This window comes from Schistocerca americana, chromosome 4 (genome assembly GCF_021461395.2).
Source record: "Schistocerca americana isolate TAMUIC-IGC-003095 chromosome 4, iqSchAmer2.1, whole genome shotgun sequence".
NCBI lineage: Eukaryota > Metazoa > Arthropoda > Insecta > Orthoptera > Acrididae > Schistocerca > Schistocerca americana.
In genome coordinates, this window is record NC_060122.1 from 403,255,064 (window position 1) to 403,277,701 (window position 22,638).

Below are 22,638 nucleotides of genomic sequence, written 5' to 3' on the forward strand. Positions count from 1 at the left end.
GTCAAACAATGAACGATTTCACGACCGGATGTTTCAGCTGCTGAGAATTTTTCCGGGTTGTATGGCCGTGGTCCATGGAACTCTTCAATCCCTGACGTTTCGTCCAAGGCTACGTTGGACATCTTCGGAGGTGCTCCTGGTAGTGCTGAGTCTTGCCGACTGACGAGTCGGACGTCGAAGAGCGGCCTAAATACCGTGGAAAGTGGGCGTGGTCTAGATTTCACGTGATAGTAGAGATAAACCTTGTCAAAGATATAAAATTTTAACTATCGATCATAGTACGACAAAGATAAAAACTTCTCATCGATTCTGTAGCGCCACAGTCCATATATCACTGAGTTTGATGGCTTCTTCTTTTCTGTTAAAATTATCCCCATGTTTATATATTTCGATGGATTCTCTATGTAGCTGTGGGTAATAGTTCGTCATAGTACATAAAACTTCAGTTTCCGAAAATTTCACTACGTGATCACCTGATGTTCCGATATAGCTGATTTGTCTGTTTTCCCTAGTCGGCAAAGACTTTTATGTTCCTTCAGCGGTGTATTCACACTTCTTTTTGTAGTTCCAATGTAGACCTTGCCACACGTACACGGAATCTTATATACATCACTTGCAGGCAGAGGGGGACGTTTATCCTTAACGGAACGAAGTGCTTGACCTATTCTCTTAGTTGGTCTGAAAATCGGTAGAACGTCATGTTTCCTTAGAATCTTGCCGATTTCATCCGTTACCTTTCTGATGAAGGGTAGAGAGACCGTGTTCTTCCATCGCTGTGTCCTATCGTTATCCTTAGGCCTCCTGTTATTCGGTAGCAAAATTCTATTTTATGCCTTCCTAGAGTACCAATTCTTCTCAAAAGCGTGCTTTAGATGTTTTAACTCGGTGTCCAGGTGTTCCGGCGTACAAATCCTTTTAGCTTTGTCCACTAAACTTTTAATTACACCTCTTTTCTGTTGTGGGTGATGATTGGAATCCTTATGCAAGTATCGGTTGGTGTATCTAACCTTCCGAAAGACTTCATGTTTCAAGCTGCCATCAGTCTGCCCCATGACGCAGAAATCCAAGAAGGATACTGCATTGTCTTTCTCTATTTCCATGGTAAACTGGATATTTTGATTTATACTATTTAAATAACAAAAGAATTCCTCTAAAGCTTTTTTGCCATGTGACCAAACAACAAATGTATCATCTACGTATCGATACCATCGACATGGTATCTTACTCGCTTTCTCCAGAGCTAATTCTTCGAATTTTATCATGTAAAAATTAGCAATTCAAGTGGTTACTACATTCGTCTGCTCCGCTCCCTCACTCAAACGTAATGACATACCGAAGTACTCGGGACAGAGCTTGTGGGAAACGCGCATGCGCGCACATGTGACACCAACCGGTTGGTGCATCTCACTCCAGCTTACCAGCATTTTTCTGTGAAGGCCAGTTCTTCTTTTCATTAATAACGGTCAGTTCTGCCGTGTCGTCTGCAGAACGATGTGTCATTCAAAAGCTGGCACCTTATGAGGGCACCGCAAGCAAAAACAGTCCCTCGGAAGCATCAACGAATCAGGGGCGTCGGCGTAGACACTGCCCCAAGCCTTTACGCCACTGGAGCCAGAAAGTTAAAATTTATGTCCGAGCGCAGTCTTGCTCACCTTAGTCTACGTAGTCGCGCAGTCTCTATGTAATCACCGACCACTTGTAATCGTCGTTAACGGCGACGGCGTCACCTTAGCACAGCTCTGGCTCCGTGCTAGTAGAACCGTTATTCTGAACTACGTATCACGTTAAAGATTATTGTATTTTGAAGTGTATCTTACATTCTGGAATGAACGAAGTGCTGTTGTTGTAAGTGTCAGCGACAGCATCAAACGCATATCATCTATGTACAATAACTTTACGAAGTTAAGTATTAGTAGAATCATGCTCGAACTTTAATAAATTACTAAAAAATTGTGTGTGCGTTGTAGTATCTGCTCGACCCCCTCCTGAAAGAATCTGGTTGCTAAAATACATCACAAATTCCGCGTCAGTTTTGTAAACATTTTCCGACCCATCTTTATTTTGACGTCCTTCATTGGAACTGTAAATAAAGAATTTTAAACATGGCTGCAACAGCAACTGTTGAATTTCTTCACGATAAAGGATGACAGCCAAAAACAGTTGCAGGATAAAAATTATTGACGACGCCTTTGGCATAATTGTTTTATTAATCTCCATTACATGATGTAATTTCAGATTTTTTACTTCTGATGAAGGTATATTTATATGTACCGAAACCTTGGTCAAGAAATTTTAATAAATTTTTATCCTGCAACTGTTTTTGGCTGTCATCCTTTATCGTGAAGTAAATAAAGAACTGAGTTGACCCTGGTGCTTCTCTTCCTACGGAGCGTTGAAGTCACCTCACGGGGCTATCCTATCTTTTCTGAGTGGACAGTACACAGCAGTCTTGCCGTGAGGTCGGTAGTTTCAGCTCTCAGAGCCCCTGAATTGCCCGCGAGCGGAGGTTACTAAGATCGAGATGGCGATGATTGTAAGCTTTTTGAGGCGCGTCAACGCGAAGCGTGCAAGTTAAGTGGCCGACTAGCTGCACGCTAACAAACTGATGGGTCCGAACCGGTGGTCGGCCGATGATCTTCTCTCCGCTCGTTACTGATGTTCACTACATACAACAACAGACCTCTTTCTAATGGCGCTGTTGTTTTCTCGCTTTCTCACGCTCTCGTGTAGGAACAGTTAGAACACACAGACTGCTCCACTAAATTTGCGACATGGCCTCTCATATTTAGGTCTGACATGTAGCTAATGCAATACAGTTCAACAACTGTTATCTGTAAGTCAAATTACTCAGACTGTATTCTGGAGCTACGCAAATTATCACTAGTTTGTATCATGTATCAGACCGAACTACGCAACTGTATACTAACTTTACTGTTTTGAAAAATGTCCTTGACATTATTAATACACGATTTGTCTAAATTTTAAGAATGTCGATGCTGCACTGCTTTTTTTACGAGCCGTATCTTCGACATACCATCTCATAAATATTCTGAAGATAATTATGTAACTTACCCGTCATCTAATATAAGTGCTTCATCCCAGAAACAATTCTGTATAGGGCCTGCGGTGACCATAATTAGGCAGAAACCAAATATTAGCATCGATTCCGATGGTATGTAATTCTTGGGATGGTATTAAAGTCACGGACGTTGCATCTTCCTCTGCCGGTTGTGCATCTTTTCCGGTGGTTTGTTATCAGAGTGTCAGTGTTGGTGACCAGTTTTTCCAACCTGACTTTAAGCCGCGTTCTCCTCACGAGCTTGAAGTTCGTGATTAATGTAACTTATGTCTTGTACGTATAATCACCCATTTTTTATAAGTAAAAAAAATTTGGCTGGCTGCTGCTGTGTACTGGTAACGAGATGTGGTTTTTAACACAACAAATGTGAACAAAGGAACGTAGCATTCTGCCATACATTTGTAATTTTTTGCTTGGGGTATGCTGGTTGAAGGCAAGCAATGCAGCAAAAACTGTTTTCCGAAAGCATATCTGCAAGATACAGTATGATGGTGAAGTAAGAAAAAATACATTGAAGGGGCAGGTCGAGGACTGGAGAGATCATGATGAAGATGATCTTTTTTTGTCAGTGCTGAGAATGACAACGTGAGTGATGATAGAGAGTGTGACTTTAAATTTTGAGCAACCTGAAAGAGGTTGGAACACAGCATGCCACTTGGAAGGAAAATTAACAAAAACTATGAATTTATCTATAAATACGAGAGAAGAATTTGTTCCGTTATTAGATTAATACTCCACCGTCAACCCTAAATAATCAAGGGATATGAATGTCAATTACTGGCAGGAGAAGATGATTCATTTTACATGACACCTTGTCTTTTTACTGTCACCTAGCAGAGAAGTCAAAAGAATGCTGGACACTAGAACCACAGAAAAATTAGTCCATAAAACTATCTACGAAATATCTTGGCTCAAAATGTCAGCAGTATATGCTTCGTCACTGATAAAAATTGGAATTCCTAGGACGGACAGGATAACGAAGGAGTCACGGAATAGGCCGAAGTCGAAGGCGTAATCGTGACTCCAGTGAAAGTGATGTGCAGGTGGCCAGGACAAGTATCCAAGCGAATGAAAGATAAGATACTTTGACGAAGGAAGTTCTTTGCTGGCCCAAGAGGTAACAGGGGTGCAAAAGACGACTTAATGGAAGGTAAGTAGATGGCATATGAAATAATGTGACAGTAACGTGGTTGCATACAGCAGAAGAATGTAATGTTAGAAAGAGTCTAGAACAGGTCTTCATTCAACAGCAGACACCAAATAGAGAACGAAAATAATATAAGTAATAGGTCTACAACTTTGCTTCCGCCGTTTTTTTTCTAAGTTTGGTGCTTTATTGTGGAAAGCTTACAAAAAAAATTTGATTCATACTATTTCCCATCGCTGGCCACTACATTTTTCTATCTTTCAGACAGCATCTGAATCCCGTGCCGGAAGAACTGGGCGTCTTTGGTGGGGATCCATAAATCGATTCAATTGTGCACTTGTTCATATGATCGGAAGTGCCAGACTGTATGCCACTGATCGAAAACGGTAGTAGTCAGAGAGAGCAACGTATGGAGAATACGGCGGGAGAGACAGGACTTCTCATTTCAGCATTTCCATGAATATTTTGACGGGTTTTGCGACATGGGGCCGAGCACTGACCTGCTGCAAAATTAACTTTACGTGCCTGTCGCTGTATTGTGGCCTTTTGTATTTCAGTGCTGGGCTCGAACGCATCAGTTGCTTTCGATAATCATGTCTTGTGACTGTCTTCATCTGTTTCAGTAGCTACCAAAACGTTCTGTCTTCCACCGCCATGCCGGTCTTCGACATCAAAATCACCGTTCTTAAGGCGTTGAAAACATTCTTTGCACGTTCTTCCACTAATAGTTCCCTCACCATAGGCCTTACCCAGCAAATTAAGAGCCACAGCCTCAGATTTCTTCATGTTAAATCAAAAAATTAGAACTTCCCGCAAATGGCGAGAAATGGGTACGTAAGTGACGTAGATAATCGAGAATAACCTTATGATGCAATCACAAATCGACTAATGTTTTTATGGGATTATGTTTACAGATGCCTAAGCTTATTGTATTACACCAATGACCAGCCACCAGAACCTCACTTGCCTCTGCTACCGTCTATTGCAAAACGGCGGAAGCAAAGTTGTAGACCTAATATTAATACAGTATAGCACAGTTTGCAGCAGCACGGACTGTTCCCGAGGAACTGACTAGCATTTGAGGGAGTGCATACGTATTGTAATAGAATACTCTTTAACTTTTACCTCAATATATTTATTTGGAACTCTTAGAGTGGATACAAATATAAAAACAGTTCCAAACACAAAATATACTTTTAAAATGTTCATAGTAATCAGAATAATCTCAACTGAAACACTTAAATAAATTCCAAGGAAATAGGCAAAAACATCTGAGAGTGGGAAGTTAATACCACTAACTCAAATAACAGAATTAAATTTCACATGAATCCTACGTTACAACATCCCTAAAAGAAATTGAGTTATAGCTTGAGCTTCTCAAAAAAGCTCAAAAAAATTAAACAATACTTTGAAAACCAAACAACAGCCTCACGATTAAGATTTAAGTTACACTAAAGATTTCAAGTTCGGTAAGCAAGTGCATAACCAAGAAAAAAGAAGAGAATTTGCGAGCCACAACAATTTTTACAAGAACTGCATGGGTTAATGTCAGGCAGGAGGTTCGAAACCCTTAATAGCTAAACACAAAATCACTTACAGATAGTCAGCTTAGAATTAGTGTTGAGTCAGCACTTGGCCGTACAGCCGGCGGACTTAAGAAGAAAACCCGTACTTGTCCTTGGGAAACTCTGAGTACAGGGCACACAGTGCAAGAAACTGTCACTGTTCGTGCCCTAGGAACAGTCTTCTCGGACAGCAAGTCACGGAGTTTTGCTCCGTGGGTTTTCCGATCAGAGCCTCCACTGTCGCTGATTTATACCAGTCGTTCATCAGCAGCGGATGTGTTGTCACCGTTAGTCAGTCAGCCTACAGCAGTTGTTTCCGTACAGAGTCGCACTCGTAAGCTACTTGAGTTCTATAATCCTGCCTCGGGCATGGATGTGTGTGATGTCCTTAGGCTAGTTAGGTTTAAGTAGTTCTAAGTTCTAGGGGATTGATGACCTCAGATGTTAAGTCCCATAGTGGTCAGAGCCATTTAAACCATTTGAGTTCTATACACTGTGTGTAATGGAGACAATTACAACGAAAGGGAAGCCATTTCTTGTCAAGGGTGGTCGCCGTTATCGGGTGCACAAAAAGTCTGAATAGTGTGCGAACTGATTATCTGTGAAATTCCGAAAGGAGTAAAATCCGAGGCCATTTAAAAAATGCAAATGGATGAGTAACGGCTGACCAGCAGCATTCCAGCACTCCTCACGAAGCAGATGTGTACATTAACTGCTTAACAGCAGAAAAAAAAGTTCACTAAGAAAAGACAGTGCCTGTTTACCAGATTTTTAAAGAATTTCCAGATTTGATATATATAGGTTTCGATTTCGTCGCAAACTTGCAAAAACATGAAAACTCTAAGACTGGATTATGTAAAGACACTATGAAATTAACTGAAGGTAATAGTGTTTTTAAAAAACTGACGTTGGATCTTTTGATAAAAGAATTCCGGTGTTCAGTTTGTGAATAAGCAGAAACCAAAAAACAAAAACAAGAAAAACTGTATGAAAATGGAAATTTTCTTATCGACTGGACATTTGACAGCTGTTTCGAACAATTCAACCTAGTGAACACCATACTCTCTGACGTGTACAGTACAGAAAAAGAGCCGAAGGTATTTCCGGTTTTAATTTGCTTTGCTCCCAGACAAAACTGAAAACAAACATTGACAGTCGTTTTTCTGGATTGAAAACTAAGATGCCGTGTGGTTACCGAATATGAATAAAGCTATGAAGACAGTGTTCCTCGAAACATCCCTTCACGGTTGTAGAGTCCTAGAGGCTTGCATTCCTACTTCCAAACGATGCACGAATTGATACACTAGCTGTTACATTTTATGAAAACAAAATTCATGTGACTGCATCTGTTATAGTGCCTGAAGATTTATGGTATTACAAAATTACAAACCTAACTGTGAAGCTTTAATTAGACAGTTTAGGGAAGCATACAAAGATTATGTATTTATGCCGAATACTATAAGGTGCTCCAATAGGTATTATGATTTCAATCGAGACCTCTGTGGTATCAATATTAGAGCCTCAATAAATTAAAAACCGCAAAAGTCATCCCTCAACACACATACACATCCGAAAGCCGTCCTAGAATATGACCTTGTGGTTACGGAGGCCTCTTAGTTACAGCGAATGATTTAAGTTAACATATGATGTTATAGCAGAAAGACCAAATTGGACAAGTAAATGGGAAACAAAGTGGCGTGAACACTTCCACTGTAGGATTTTGTAGGTATTGAACCAAATTCTATCACTTCCAGGATGGTGCACAACATACGTTCGGCAGTTGGGGCTTCGAGGAAGGAAATGCGATGACTTCGGGTACTGGAAGAAGTGGAATGTAGTTCAGTTAGCAGTAGGGCATCGAGAGGATACTAAGGTAATGCCCCATCTGATGCAGTGGAACAAGAATGGGATTTGCAGTTGCTTACCATACCAAGCATTCTATTGGCAAATGGACAAGCATCAACGAGCGCCCCGCTCTGAAGACTGCGCTGTGCCGCAGTCCTCTGGCTCTAGTATTCTGTGGAAGAAAATATAAGAAGTGGTACTAACGTAGTAACACAGAGATAGAGCGGTTATTTAGACACATGTGTGCTACAGTGGCACATCATCCACTGAGCAGTATCGATTAAGCGTCGATCATAACAATGGAGGAAATACCCAGTGGAGAAAAAGACATGAAATTCGCAGACTTATGGTCAATCAATCGATGAAAACTCTTAATATACCAACTGAAATGTGGAACGTTTTTAATCAGAGACACAGGATCACGCAACTAAACTCCTTAATAAATGAAAAACATTCAGAAGTATATTTTATAATAAATAAGCTGAAGGAAGAATTTGTAAATGCTATACTCGAAATTTTAAAAAAGTTAACTGTCTTACCTCTTCAAAAAAGAAGGAAAAGATACGTAGATCCTGACAAAAGGTTAAAAGAAGCTGTTTAATGCCTCGGGATCTCTTGCAAAAAACTGAATGAGAAAATTCATAACCTAGGAAAAGAATTCGCTGGAGTAATCTTGTAGAAAGGAAAATGTAAAAAATTGTTTTTCAACATGCCAACGTACTACGTGCATAGTCATTTCTAAGCCAGGATAAAGTGTGATGTTGTTATCACAAAACGGTCGGCGGAGCCTCCCCACTTCGTTTGGTGGTCGAAAAATCCACGATTGAAACATCTGTGGTCGGAAACGCTACGTTGACGTCACGGATCGCAAAGCCCATGGTCGGAAAGCCCACGACAGCCGTCCTCGTCGTGTCTGGGACAGCTGACTGTGTCGTCAGCTACCAGCCACCAACCGTCTTCCAAGGCGAGCTCCCAAGTACCACGATCTCCGCTCCTCACTGACAGACTGACCAGGATGGCCGAGGTCGTTCTCTTTGTGGCACAAGTGGCGCTTGCGGGACACCTCCGTTGATCCCTGCGTCCTTTCGGTGAAGCGATTAATCTGATCCATCCTTGGCGTCACCTGCCTAGCCTAGTGAGACTAATCGTCCCGCGGAACCACGTCGCAGAGTCACTGATGTTAGCGCACTATGCTGCTAAATTGGCCTGTCAGAAATGTTTGTGAACTCATTGTTGCGTACTGCACCCCCATTCGCCTTAATAGCGGTGGTGAACCGTCAACGCACAAGGTCCATGAGATCGTAGAGGCTTTGTTAAGTCAACCTGCTGAGTGATAGTTGAACTAGAGCCCACACGTCTCGTTCGATGGTGGTCCACATGTGATGAAGATACTCGGGGTGACGTAACTTCAGAAACCAGTGAAGCACCCAGATATCCATGAAGCTTTTGATGAAATATTTAAGAACCACTATGAGCTACTTTATGCACTATCAGTTTCGATCAGCTGATCGTTATTAGTAAAGACAAAATTGGTTATATGACTGTGTATGATATCGTTCTTAGTGTGGCGTCAAAAATAAATAAATAAAAACCATCCTGCGTCACTGAAACTGCCGCCAGCGGTAAAAAGCATTTATTGAGGTACATAATTAATGTACTTTACTATTGAGAACAGTTTCAGTGACTAGAAATATTTTTTATTTATTTACGAGGGGTATTCGGAAAGTAAGGTCCGATAGAGTGCGAAACGGAAGCCAAAGTGAAAATCCGATGAACCTTTGTACAGATACGTTGGACAGTGTCTCTAGTATGCCTGTCGATCGCGTCACGTCGCTATTTTTAGTTCTGAGTGCACATTGAGCACGTAAAGATGTTTAGAGCAATACTGTCTCCCGCCAAGTATGAGGGTCTGGTGTGAGATTTTGCCTGATGTCATGCAGCCCACATAACATAAGTGTCATACATGCCTTCTGCATGACAATTCCCGGCCGCACTCTGAAGGGGCAATGAAGATGCTCCTGCAGCGTTTACAATGGCAAGTATTTGATGATCTACAATAGTGCCCGTAATTGACTCTCCCTGAGTTTTGTCTCTGCTCACATGAACCGCTGGCTATGAACACAACGTTTTGACACAGACATCATGCTGTAGATCAGCTTAGAGAACTGGCGGAAAGCACAAGTGGCTTGCTTCAACGACGAGGGTATTGGAAAGTTGGTACAAAATGTCTAAATCGGATTTCACAGTAGTTTCCATTTTGCCACCAATCGGACCTTACTTTACGAATAGGTCTCATATTTTTGATGCTACAGTATGAACGATAAATCATGGGATGACGGACATAATTTTATGATACCTGGCAATGATACGCTGATCCAAACTAGTAATGAATAGAGGTTTACTTCATCAGCATCACATTACGGCCAGCTACTTAATAACGTGTTGGTCCCATTTGGACGCAACACAGCAGTGATTCCACGTTGCATGGATTCGACAAATTCCTAGGTGCTTTCTGGAGCTTTGTGACAGACGTCTATTCACAGGCCACGTGATTCCCGTAAATTACGGGCCAGTGAATTGTAGTCGCGCTGTTGGCGCCCGATAGCGTCCCACATGTGATTCATCTGTTTCAGCTCAGGCGAATTTGATGACAAATACAACAACGTTAGTAGAGTGTCATACTCCTAAAGCTACGACAGTATGTTCCTGGCCTTGCAGCACGGACACATATACTGCTAGAAGGTGCCATCATCGTCAGGGAAGACGTCATGCATAAAGGGATACGAGTGCGGCGTAATAAGATTCACGTAGCCCACAGCTGTCTGGTGCCTTCGAGTACTACCATAGGTCCTTCAGAAGCTCAGGAGTATGCTCTCCATAGAGTAATACTGCACCCACCCTCAAGCCTCCGTGGCGCGGAGCATGTTTTCAGTTGGCGTTCGTCTGAATGACAGCGTATCTTGACACAACCATCGAACTTTTGTAACAGGAATGATGACACTTTTTAACTGATCCGTGATAAAATCTTAATGATTTCATTCCCACTGCAATAGTACGAGGGTTGTCCAGAAAGTAATGCACCGAATTTCTTTCTCGCACGAAAAAGGCTCGTGAATGAGCGCGCCAAGTTTCCGTCGCTTCCGAGAGGCAGCGTAGCTGCAGGCAGAGGCAGGTACAGAAAAACCTCAAGGAGGGGGGTTGCTAAATATGTCTTGAGCTATATTTACTTTTACCGTAGTAAAAAATAATCAAGTCACATGCAAATCTTAAGAAAGTTTTATTTAAACTGATCATGCACATATACAAGACAATGCCATCTTATGATATAAAAAAGTTACCACTGTGGTTCTCTTCCTTAAAAGATGAATTCCAAGCGTCTATTCTTCCTAGCAAACTGGTTAATTACATCGTCAATAGGACAATGAATGTCAGGGTGAATATTCAACAGAGCTAAACCATTAAGTCGATCCTCCTTCATTGTCGACCTCAGCCACGTCTTTGTACGCCACAATGATGAAAAACTTCTTTCTACAGTAGCAATAGGTGCAGGTAGACAAGCAAATATTTTGTACAACATGTGCGAAGTAGGCTAGTCAGATCTAGGACAAACAGACAACGCTTGCATATCAAATCACGATCACTAAGGGCGTTTATGCTCGTTTGCTTGTATTGAAGAATCTCTCCCATTAGTCTCTTTTTAATCATAAAGAGTGATTCTTCTTCAAAGAACAGGGTGGCGTGGGAGGAGGCCGGGGGGGGGGGGGGGAGGGAGGGTGCGCCCCGAGCGCCCCCCATATGTAACCGCCATTGGCTGCAGGACAGTTTCAAAATGGCGTCTGTAGGTGGTGTACGCTACGAGCAACGTGCTGTCATTGAATTTGTCACTGCAGAGAAAGAAACTGTGGGGAATATTCACAAACGCTTCTACAAAGTCTATGGAGCATCTGTTGTCAACAGAAGTGCAGTTAGTCGCTGGGCACGGAGAGTGAGGTCATCAGAAGGCGGTTCGACGGAGGTGCACGATATACAGCGGTCAGGGAGACCATCCACGGCTGTCACACCTGACGTATTACAGCGAGCTGATGTTATTCGCGAGTGAACCGTGAATTTAATTTCAAAACCTTTCTTAAGAATTTACTTTATCTACTAGCGATTCATCAAGAACATTAACACATTTAATCACACTATGTGAGCGTGAGAGGCAGAAAGAACAAATTTTTGACTGTATGAGCTTTTGGGCTGAGAACTTTGCCGCTCCCTTTTGACACGGCCGAAGGACTACACTGGTGCAAATCTGCACCACATCAGATTACTTTAAACTAAAAATTTTAACAAGTCACACAAGCACATAAAGACATAAAGTATGCACCCCGTAGGGGGGATGGAAATGGTACAAAACACTAACATTAAAAGATTAACTTGACACCGAAGGTGCAACTTGATTTTAAAAAGAAAAGTCTTACAGCGGAAGGTTGGCAACTTTATATACTAAAATGACCATTTAAATAAAAACCCATGAAATGCATACATAAAATATACAAGGTTGGCCAAACATGCTCTACATTACACATATACCGCCTCTCAAGATGATAGGCAAGATAAAAACATATTTCAGGAATTTGGCCGTTACACTTCAAGCAATATATTCGTTAACACCGAATCCAACAAACATGACAGAGGCAGCTATTAACGTACGGTAGACCGACAGACAGACAGACAGACAAACAAACACTAACAGCCTAATAAATGCGGACGAGAGACAGACGAGCAAGCTGGGGACGAGAGACTGACCAAGAAAACAAGTAGAATTTAAGTAGTCAATGAAACAACATATCACGAATCACTTAACTTCTAATAAACTGCGATTTCTGGCGTAGACCGGGCGCAGCACCCCCAAAACGCTCTCCCAAAACCGTCCGCTGCCAGCCGCTTCAACGGACGCAGGAAGGCGCACCGATCTCCCGTCACGGCGTCGCAGCTCGCACCGGCCAGCCCGATGTCGTGGGTTGACTCCTGTTGCTCTCGTGTCGGCCACGAAGCCACCATCCCTCGCTATACGGCGCGGCCCACTGGACTCACGTGGCGACCTCACATGCGCCAACGCTCTAGGCGGACAAGTCATCTTGTGTGTCAGTGCGCGACCGACCAACCGATCGATCCAACTGCCATTGACCGTTGCCCGAGCAACTCGAGCAGACTGGCGGCCTAACGTGCAGACTCAGATGCAGGAACTCAGCCCCGACCGGGCGACCACTAGCTGAGTTCTGTTGCTGGCGGAGTGGCAAGACTCTCATTCTGCCGGCTTTAAAGTTTGATCCAAACGACAGACATACTAGCACTCCGAACAACAGATAGACACTAACTGCCGCACAAATGCGAACGAGACAGACCAGCGACTGGTGACTAGTGACTGACCCAGACTCACTCCGTCTGACCAACTGACCGACTGGTAAGCTCATAGCGCCCCTTAAATGCACGTGAGCAGGCAACATTTCCCCTTTCCCACCAGAGGGAACCACCAAAGCAGAGCCCGACGTTAAAAATGTGCGCCGAACGGTGTGCTCTGAAACACTTCTGCAAGAACGGGCATTGTATTCTGACACAAAACGTCGCCTTTCTTGCTTTACAGAGCGGACGAGCCTCCAGCCCCCAGATTCTGTGATGAAACGTCGACATTGGACGCCTTGTCGCCTGCTCGTGGCTTCCACCACATTCCATAGATGCGCGCGACAGTAATACGCAAAGAGAGGACCAGCTTCGCCGTTTCTAAGATACTCTTTTGAAGGCGCCGAGCTGAAACAATCTGCCCTTAATGAAAGTAGCTTTAATCAGTGGATTTCATGATTTGTGGCCCGCCAGCAACACCACCAATCAGCATTCAGTCTTACGGTAGATCATCAGAGTATAGTTCTTTTATAACGGTATTATCCATCAGTGCTCTGCGTTAAATACTAACTATGTCACCGCATCAGATACTGTACCTGATAATCCATCCCTTATTAGGACTTTAAGATCTCCCCCACCCCACCCCACCCCCCTGGAACTATCCGAAAGAAATACAATGAAGAGCCGAAGCAACTGGTACACGTGCCGAATATCGTGTAGAGCCCTTGCCAGCACGCAGAAGTGCCGCAACACGACGTGACATGGACTCGACTGATGTATGAAGTAGTGCTGGAGGGAACTGACACTAAGAATCCTGCAGGGCTGTGTCCATAAATCCATGAGAATACGAGGGGATGGAGATCTCTTCTGAACAGCATGTTGAAAGGCATCCCAGATATGCTCAATAATGTTCATGTCGGGAGGAATTTGGTGGCCACCGGAAGTGTTTAAACTCAGAAGAGTATCCCTGGAGCCATTCTGTAGGAATCCTGGACGTGTGGGGAGTCGCATTGTCCTGCTGGAATTGCCAAAATCCGTCGGAATGGACATGAATGGATGCAGGTGATGAGACAGGATGCTTACGTACATGTAACCTGTCAGAGTCGTATCTAGACGTACCATATGACTCCAACTGCACACGCTCCAGACTATTACAGAACCTTCACCAACTTGAACAGTCCTCTGTTGACATGCAGGGTCCATGGACCTATGAGGTAGTCTCCATACCTGTACATGTCCGTGCACTCGATACAATATGAAACGAGACTCTTCCGGCCAGGCAACATGTTTCCAGTCATCTATAGTCCAATATCGGTGCTGACGGGCCCAGACGAGACATAAATCTTTATGTCGTGCAGTCATCAAGGGTACACGAGTGGGCTTTCGGCTCCGAAAACCCGTATCGGTTATGTTTCGCTGAATGGTTAGCACGCTGACACTTGTTGATGGCCCAGCATTGAAATCTGCAGCAATCTGCGGAAGGGTTGCACTTCTATCACGCTGAACGATTCGCTTCAGTAGTCGTTGGTCCCGTTCATGCAGGACCTTTTTCGGCCGCAGTGATGTCGATTATTTGATGTTTTACTGGATTCCTGATATTCACGGCAGACTCTTGAATAGATCGTGCGGTAAAATCCCCACTTCATCGCTACCTTGGGGATGCTGTGTCCCATAGCTCTTGTGTTGAAACTCACTTAAATCTTGATAACCTGCCATTGTAGCAGCAGTAACTGCACCGGACACTTGTTGTCTTCTATAGGCGTTGCCGATCGTAGCGCCGTTTTCTGCCTGCCTACATATCTCTGCATGCCTATACCAGTTTCCTTGGCGCTTCAGTGTACGTTATGTTTCGATATGTTGTACCTGCTCTGCACCGTATGTAAAGTATTAGGAAAAATCATAGCTGGGTGGTTAAGAACATACGTAGAAGAGTATCTAGGAGACTAGCATTGTGGTTTCAGAACCAACAAATCCACTACAGATCAGATTATCACTACCAGACAGATCTTTGAAAAATGTTATGAGTATAACGTCGATGTCCACAAGTTTTTCATTGATTTTAAACAAGCTTATGATAGTATCAAAAGGGATCTACTGTGGAAGCCAATGCAATAGGCAAGAGACCCTAACAAACTGATATTGGTTCAAATGACCTTGAGAAAAACAATTTGCAAAGTAAAGATCGAGGGCACTTTATCAAAGGCATTTGAAGTTAACCAAGGACTGCGGTAGGGTGATGTGCTCCACTATTCTGTTTAATGTTGCTTTGGAGAGTGTAATGCGAAAGACACAAAGCAACAACCCTGGGGGGAACACTGTGTAATTGAGTGACTCGGGAGCGTGCCTATGCGGATGATATTTATTTGTTATCCAGGAGAAAACAGGACCTGGAAGAAAAGCTTGAAAAAGTAGAAAGATATTGTGCGGAGATGGGGCTGACCACTAATCAGTCGAAGATCAAAAATATATGAACATTTAGGAAAAGATATAGTGAACGGGAAAGAAGCATGACTTTGAACGGAAAAGAATATGACCGCTGCGAGGGCTTTAAATATCTTGTGTCACTGGTGACTGAGAATAATGATATGAGGGAAGCAATACATGCAAGGATTGCAGCTGGTATCAGGACCTGCTTTGCACTTGTTAAAGTGTTAAAAGCAAGGAGCCTTAGTACGAATCTGAAGCTGACTGTGTATCGTACAGTAGTTAGACCTGTAGTGATGTATGGTTTGGAGACCTGGGCTATGACACAAAATGATGAGGAGTTGTTGCTGAGATGGGAAAGGAAAATAATTAGGAAAATCTACGGGCCAGTTAATGATAAGTGTTTTGGGAAAATCAGAAATAATAAGGAGATAAAAAAGTTGTACAATAAACCATATATCGTGACAGAAATAAAGAGTAATAGACTACGTTAGTTAGGACATGTAGAAAGAATGGTGGAGAACAGCACAGTCAAGAAACTTTTCAAAGGAAAACCCGGTGGACGTCGTATAAGGTGCAAATCAAGGACCAGATGGCTAGACAACGTGGAGGAGGATTTGAGAAGGATGGGAGTTAAACAATGGAGAGCCAAGGCAGCCAGCAGAAAAGAGTGGGCGGAGGTTGTCCAGGAGGCCAAGGCCCTACAAGGGCTGTAGCACCAAGTAGAAAGTAAGTAAGTAAGTATATTGTACCTACTTTTCTGTTCTCTCATCCAATCAACAAAACATGGATTACCTTACTGTTTCGTAGCGTGAATAATGAAAACACTATCATTCTTTTGAATTATATGTTACAGCAGTTGAATCTCGTGTGCAGCGTGAACTTGCTTGCGGTCTCGATGAGAGCTTCTGCCAAAGTTCCAGTGGGACTTGCTGATCCGCAGCACTGTATCTAGAGATCGCACAGGCCAACGAACGGTCAGCTAATTTAGCAGTGGAGTTTTAGATTGTAAGGATGTCGTAATTAATGATCCATTGTTAAGTTCCCGCTCCACAGAAAGGTGTCATGTATAATATACGGTTAGTGCAATAGATTAATGAGGCACTTATCTAGGGTCACGTGTCGGGGAAATTTTGCCGAAGTGGTACTAAAAGAGGATTTCCTGCTGCGCACACAGCTGGGCGACATTACGGGGAGAGCTGAGAGGAAGAACAGTAACTGCTGGTCAGTCTTCATTCCTTTGCAAATTACGCTGCTGCCTCCACTTATTGGGAGATTAAGTCTGCAGATTAAATATTTTACTGCATTCCGCCTCCCGTTAATGCGAATATGACGACAGATAATGCTCGCAGCGTCAAGCATTTTACACACTCCTCCGCGACGCTTGTTGAAAAGACTAAAAGAATACTCCGACTAAATACCCGTCTCAGCACTTATTTTATTTCTTATCTTTGTTCTCCCCTTTCATTAGCTTTGACCTTTTTCTCTCTTCTAAGTTACACTTCAACTTTCTCTTCTGTCTAAGAGAAATTTTACATTCCACGCAAACCTTGTAGATGTGAAGAAATACTTGAAAATACTGAAGATTTATTGACGTAAATGCATTAGAATGATCTATCTCCGAGTAGAAGTCACAGAATTAAGTTCAGCAAACAAGAAGCACAGATCAAAGAGAAGAGCAGAGAGGTTTAAAATAATTCTCATTTATTTTTCTGTCTCAGTCGCATATTTTAAATTACATGACATGTTTCGATCAGTCTGGTTCATCTTCAAATCTAAGTAGTTGCGTCAGCAACACGTCTTGTCTGTCCACAGCCTCATATAAGAGAAAATGATCCAGAGTGTACGAAATATGTCATGTAATTAAAAACGTCCAATGGAGATTGAAAAATAAATGAGATTAATTTGAAGTATTAATAAAGTTGCTGCTTCTCTCCACGCGAATATGTTGGCTATGGTGAGCAGAGAGGTTGTTATTGGTCTGCGAGGGACGGATTATTAATGAGTTGACAGTGAACTTCTGAAGCAGTCCTACGACAGAGAAATTACGTATGAGTAGAAAAAAAAAACAGAAAGAATTAACAAAAATATGCGAAACAGATTAAGTAAAGAAGATTGGGGCAAGACGACAAGTCCAGACGTAATCTCCCCCTCCTTCCTTCTTCCACCTATTGTGTACATTAGACAAGGTCCAGTCCAAGCAGATTTCTAGACTTGCGCTATTGAGTGGGGAATTGTAGGACGCCCCTAGATTGGACAGGGGTGCACTACACAAAGGGAACAGCTACTCGGGTAGCAGAGTACTTGTGGCGTGCACATGGGGTTTTTTTAGGCTAGGCAGTAGCGCGAGGTGTCCTGATGAACACTCACCAGTCGACGTGCAGGCAGGGAAATCAGGACGCCCTCAGTGTAAAGACACTTCAGCTGTCAAGATGTTAGCAGTAAATTTTCAGAGTTTTCGGAATAAAGTTCCTGAATTTACTGCCCTCCAGGAAGCGTGTGGCGCGCAAATTATTCTCGGGACTGAGACCTGGCTGAACCCTGAGATAGGAAGTTCTGAAATATTTAGCGAGGGTTGGAATGTATATCGGAAACACAGATTAGTCACCGTAGGTGGTGGTGTATTCATTGCAGTTGACAAAAATATTGTGTCTACCGGTCGAAATAGAGTGTGATTTTGAATTTATCTGGACACGCTTAACAGGACTAGGAGAAATAAAGTTAATTGTTGGGTGACAGTTCTAGAATCATTCAAAGGGAGTCTACACTCTGTATCGCAGAAGTACCCGGATCATGCTATATTAGTCGGAGGCGACTTCAACCTAGTATAGACTGGGATGTCTATGGATTCATTACAGGTGGTACAGACCAGCCGTCGTGTGAATTACTTTTGAACACATTATCCGAAAACTGTCTTGAGCAGCTAAATCGACAGCCAACGCGTAATGGAAATATTTTGGATCTGGTAACAACGAACAGACCAGACCTCATCGACGGTGTCAGTGTTGAGACAGGGATTAGTGATCATGATGTTGTCATTACGATTATGGTTACGAAAGTTAAAAAGTCGGTCAAGAAGGCTAGGAGAGTATTCTTATTAGAACGAGCAGATAACCAGTTGTTAGCATCCCACTTAGTAAATGAATCGACTTCATTTACTTCCGGTACGATGGACGTGGAAGAATTATGGGCAAGTTTTAAACACATTGTAAATCACGCATTGGAGAAGTATGTGCCGAAAAAGTGGGTTACGGACGGAAAAGACCCACCGAGGTTTAACAGCGCAATTCGGAGAATGCTCAGGAAGCAAAGACAGTTGCACTCGCGGTACAAGAAAGATCGGGAGAATGAGGACAGGCAAAAGTTAGCAGAGATTCGTGCTTCTGTAAAAAGAGCGATGCGCGAAGCATTCAGCCACTACCAATGTCATACCTTTGCAAAAGATCCTGCTGAAAACCCAAGGAAATTCTGGTCTTACGTAAAATCGGTAATCGAGTCGAAGGCTTCCATTCGGTTACTCACTAATCAGTCTGGCCTGGCAACGGAAGACAGCAAAACGAAAGATGAAATTTTAAATTTAGCATTTGAGAAATCTTTCACGCAGGAGGATCGTACAAACATACCGCCGTTCGAGTCTCGTAGAGATTCCCGTATGGAGGACATAGTGAGAGACAACCCTGGGGTTGTGAAGCAGCTGAATGGGTTGAAAATAAATAAATTGCCAGGTCCTGATGGGATTCCAATTCGGTTTTACAGAGAGTACTCTACTGCATTGGCTCCTTACTCAGCTTGCATTTATCGCGAATCTCTTGCCCAACGTAAAGTCCCGAGCGACTGGTAAAAAGCGCAGGTGACGTCTGTATATAAGAAGGGTAGAAGGACGGATCCTCAAAATTACAGACTATTATCCTTAACATCGATTTGTTGCAGGATTCTCGAACATATTCTCAGTTCGAATATAATGAATTTCTTTGAGACAGGGAAGTTGCTGTCCATGCATCAGCACGGCTTTAGAAAGCATCGCCCCCGAAACGCAACTCGCCCTTTTTTCACATGATATCTTGCGAACCATGGATGAAGGGTATGAGACGGATACCATATTTCCAGACTTCCGGAAAGCGTTTGACTCGGTGCCCCACTGCAGACTCCTAACTAAGGTACGTGCATATGGGATTGGTTTCCAAATATGTGAGTGGCTCGAAGACTTCTTAAGTAATAGAACCCAGTACGTTGTCCTCGATGGTGAGTGTTCATCGGAGGTGAGGGTATCATCTGGAGTGCCCCAGGGAAGTGTGGTAGGTCCGCTGTTGTTTTTCTATCTACATAAATGATCTTTTTGATAGGGTGGATAGCAATGTCCGGCTGTTTGCTGATGATGTTGTGGTGTACTGGAAGGTGTCGTCGTTGAGTGACTGTAGGAGGATGCAAGATGACTTGGACATGATTTGTGATTGGTGTAAAGAATGGCAGCTAACTCTAAATATAGATAAATGTAAATTAATCCAGATGAATAGCAAAAAGAATCCCGTAATGTTTGAATACTCCATTAGTAGTGTAGAGCTTGACACAGTCACGTCGATTAAATATTTGGGCGTAACATTGCAGAGCGATATGAAGTGGGACAAGCATGCAATGGCAGTCGTGGGGAAGGCGGATAGTCGTCTTCCGTTCATTGGTAGAATTTTGGGAAGATCTGGTTCATCTGTAAAGGAGACCGCTTATAAAACAAAAATACGACCTATTCTTGAGTACTACTCGAGCGTTTGGGATCCCTACCAGGTCGGATTGAGGGAGGACATAGAAGTAATTCAGAGGCGGGCTGCTAGATTTGTTACTGGTAGGTTTGATCATCACGCGGGTGTTGCAGAAATGCTTCAGGAACTCGGGTGAGAGTCTCTGGAGGAAAGGAGGCGTTCTTTTCGTGAATCGCTACTGAGGAAATTTAGAGAACCAGCATTTGAGGCTGACTGCAGTGCAATTTTACTGCCGCCAACTTATATTTCGCGGAAAGACCACAAAGATAAGATAAGAGAGATTAGGGCTCGTACAGAGGCTGTTTGGGAGTGGAACAGGGAGAGAAGGTGCTAGTTGTGGTACGAGGTACGCTCCGCCACGCACCGTATGGTGGATTGCGGAGTATGTATGTAGATGTAATTAATAAGCAAAGTCTTTTATGAAGATTTGAGAAGAGCGAAGACTAATATAAACTTTCTAGTTTACTTAGCTTGTCAGGTTGAGACGGCTTCAGTTCTTCTTGTCAAGGGGTCTGATTCTTGAAATTGAATATCTAACATCAGGTCCTCACGGTTGGTTTCAACTAAATAAATTGGAAGACTGTTGATGCAGAATTTTTGTACGTAAATATATTTTCCAAAGATTTTCTCACATTTTAGTATATCCTACAGCATTTTTATTTTGTCATATTAACAAAGCCGAAATTACATTATTCGCACCTATTATACAAAAATACGTCCGATCACATCACAGGAAAGCTTACGACTCTCACACTCTGCGGAAATATTAATGTTCCAAGGGGTTTACAATTTTTCTTAGCAGATGAATTCCTAGTAGTTTTCGCTATATTATATTAATTTCGATTATCACTTCATAGATAAATCCAGAAATAAACATAGTAAACGTTACAGGATTGGGCAATTAATAATAGAAATTTTAAGTGTTCAAATGATTCGTTATTTCAAATGTTTCTAAAGAAAAATAATTTTAACTGGACATTCAGAACTAGTACTTATCGATTACAACATCGAAATTAAAATGTTTTATAAAGTAATTCCTTTTCATAAATTTTAGCTTGAAATTTAGCATACTGTGTATAAAATTATATGAAAATTTTCATAAAAACAACTGAGATAATACTGACCTGTCCAAAATTCGAAAAAAAATACTGATATTGACAAATGCTGTTGAGGAAAAGTAATACTAGAGGAGGATGTCCCGTTACAACGTGCAGTTGGTGTAAGATATTAACTACAGTAATCAGACAAGAATAAAAATCTAACACTAGAGCAAAAGTGGAGAGAAAAATTTGGCAGGAGAAAAATAGATAATAGAGAGGAAAACCAGGATTGAAATGTACCGTGTATTCCGGTTCAAACAAAATCTTATAGGCAGTTTCAGATATTGGGAGAGAAGTGCAAAGGCTGCTCCAGTGGAAGAAAAAAGAAACGTACGTTGAACCGAGAGTTATTGCAAGATTTGTTAGGAGGAGTAATAAGGACAAATAATAATGAAGATTACTGGAGGAAACGGGGTGTTCACCCTCCTGTTATCAGATACTGCGTGACAAACGGAGTGTGAACGTCTACTTGTCCGGCCTCTGATGACACAGCTCTGACCGACTACTGTTAGTGTGAGGTATAGCTTCTACTATTTCCTGAAAATTGTACTGTTAATTTCTCATCGCTTAACTTACATTCCGATGCTGTAGCAGCTATACCTCAGAGTCCGGACATGTCACGCAGTATCTGACAATAGGAGGGTAAGTAGGAAACAGCTGGAATCTTAAAAAATGCGCTTGCACGTAATTTAAAATTAACTGTATATGTCTCAAGTTTCTCTATAGGAAATCATAATTATGAAGCGTGAGTGTGACTTAGCATTTGAAAAATTCAGCCTCAAGATAGATACATGTGCATAAAATGAATTTTACACCATAGATAAGACACAAATAATCAGCATTACAGAACATTTGATGAACTGTAAATTTTATGATATTGTGTGATGTGAAGCCACCAGTTGCAGCCATCAGTGGCTCCAGGAGCCGCAACATGAATTCAATGACGGACGGATACGTTTATAGGCATCGACAGTGACAGAGGGCTACGACCAACAAGTTACCGACCAGTCACAGCACAGACGTGCTCGGTAGACGCCGTGTAAGCTGGCCGTGAAGGCTTATTTATACCTGAGTCTCTCCGGATAAATTTTCCCAATCCTTACCGCATGTAGGTAGTGACTGTCCCGTTGAAATACTGTGCATGGAGTTAGGTACTTGAACCTCGGTCTACAACATCTCTTTCATCGCGGTAACACCTGCCACACTGAGGCTAAGTTTTCATAAAATGGAAAGCATTCACCCTAGAAAATAATTCGTACGTCTATACGTATTTTTATTGTTTCGATGTTTTACTCTCATCGCTTTTGTAATGAAACGTAGACTTCATGGTATGTACTAA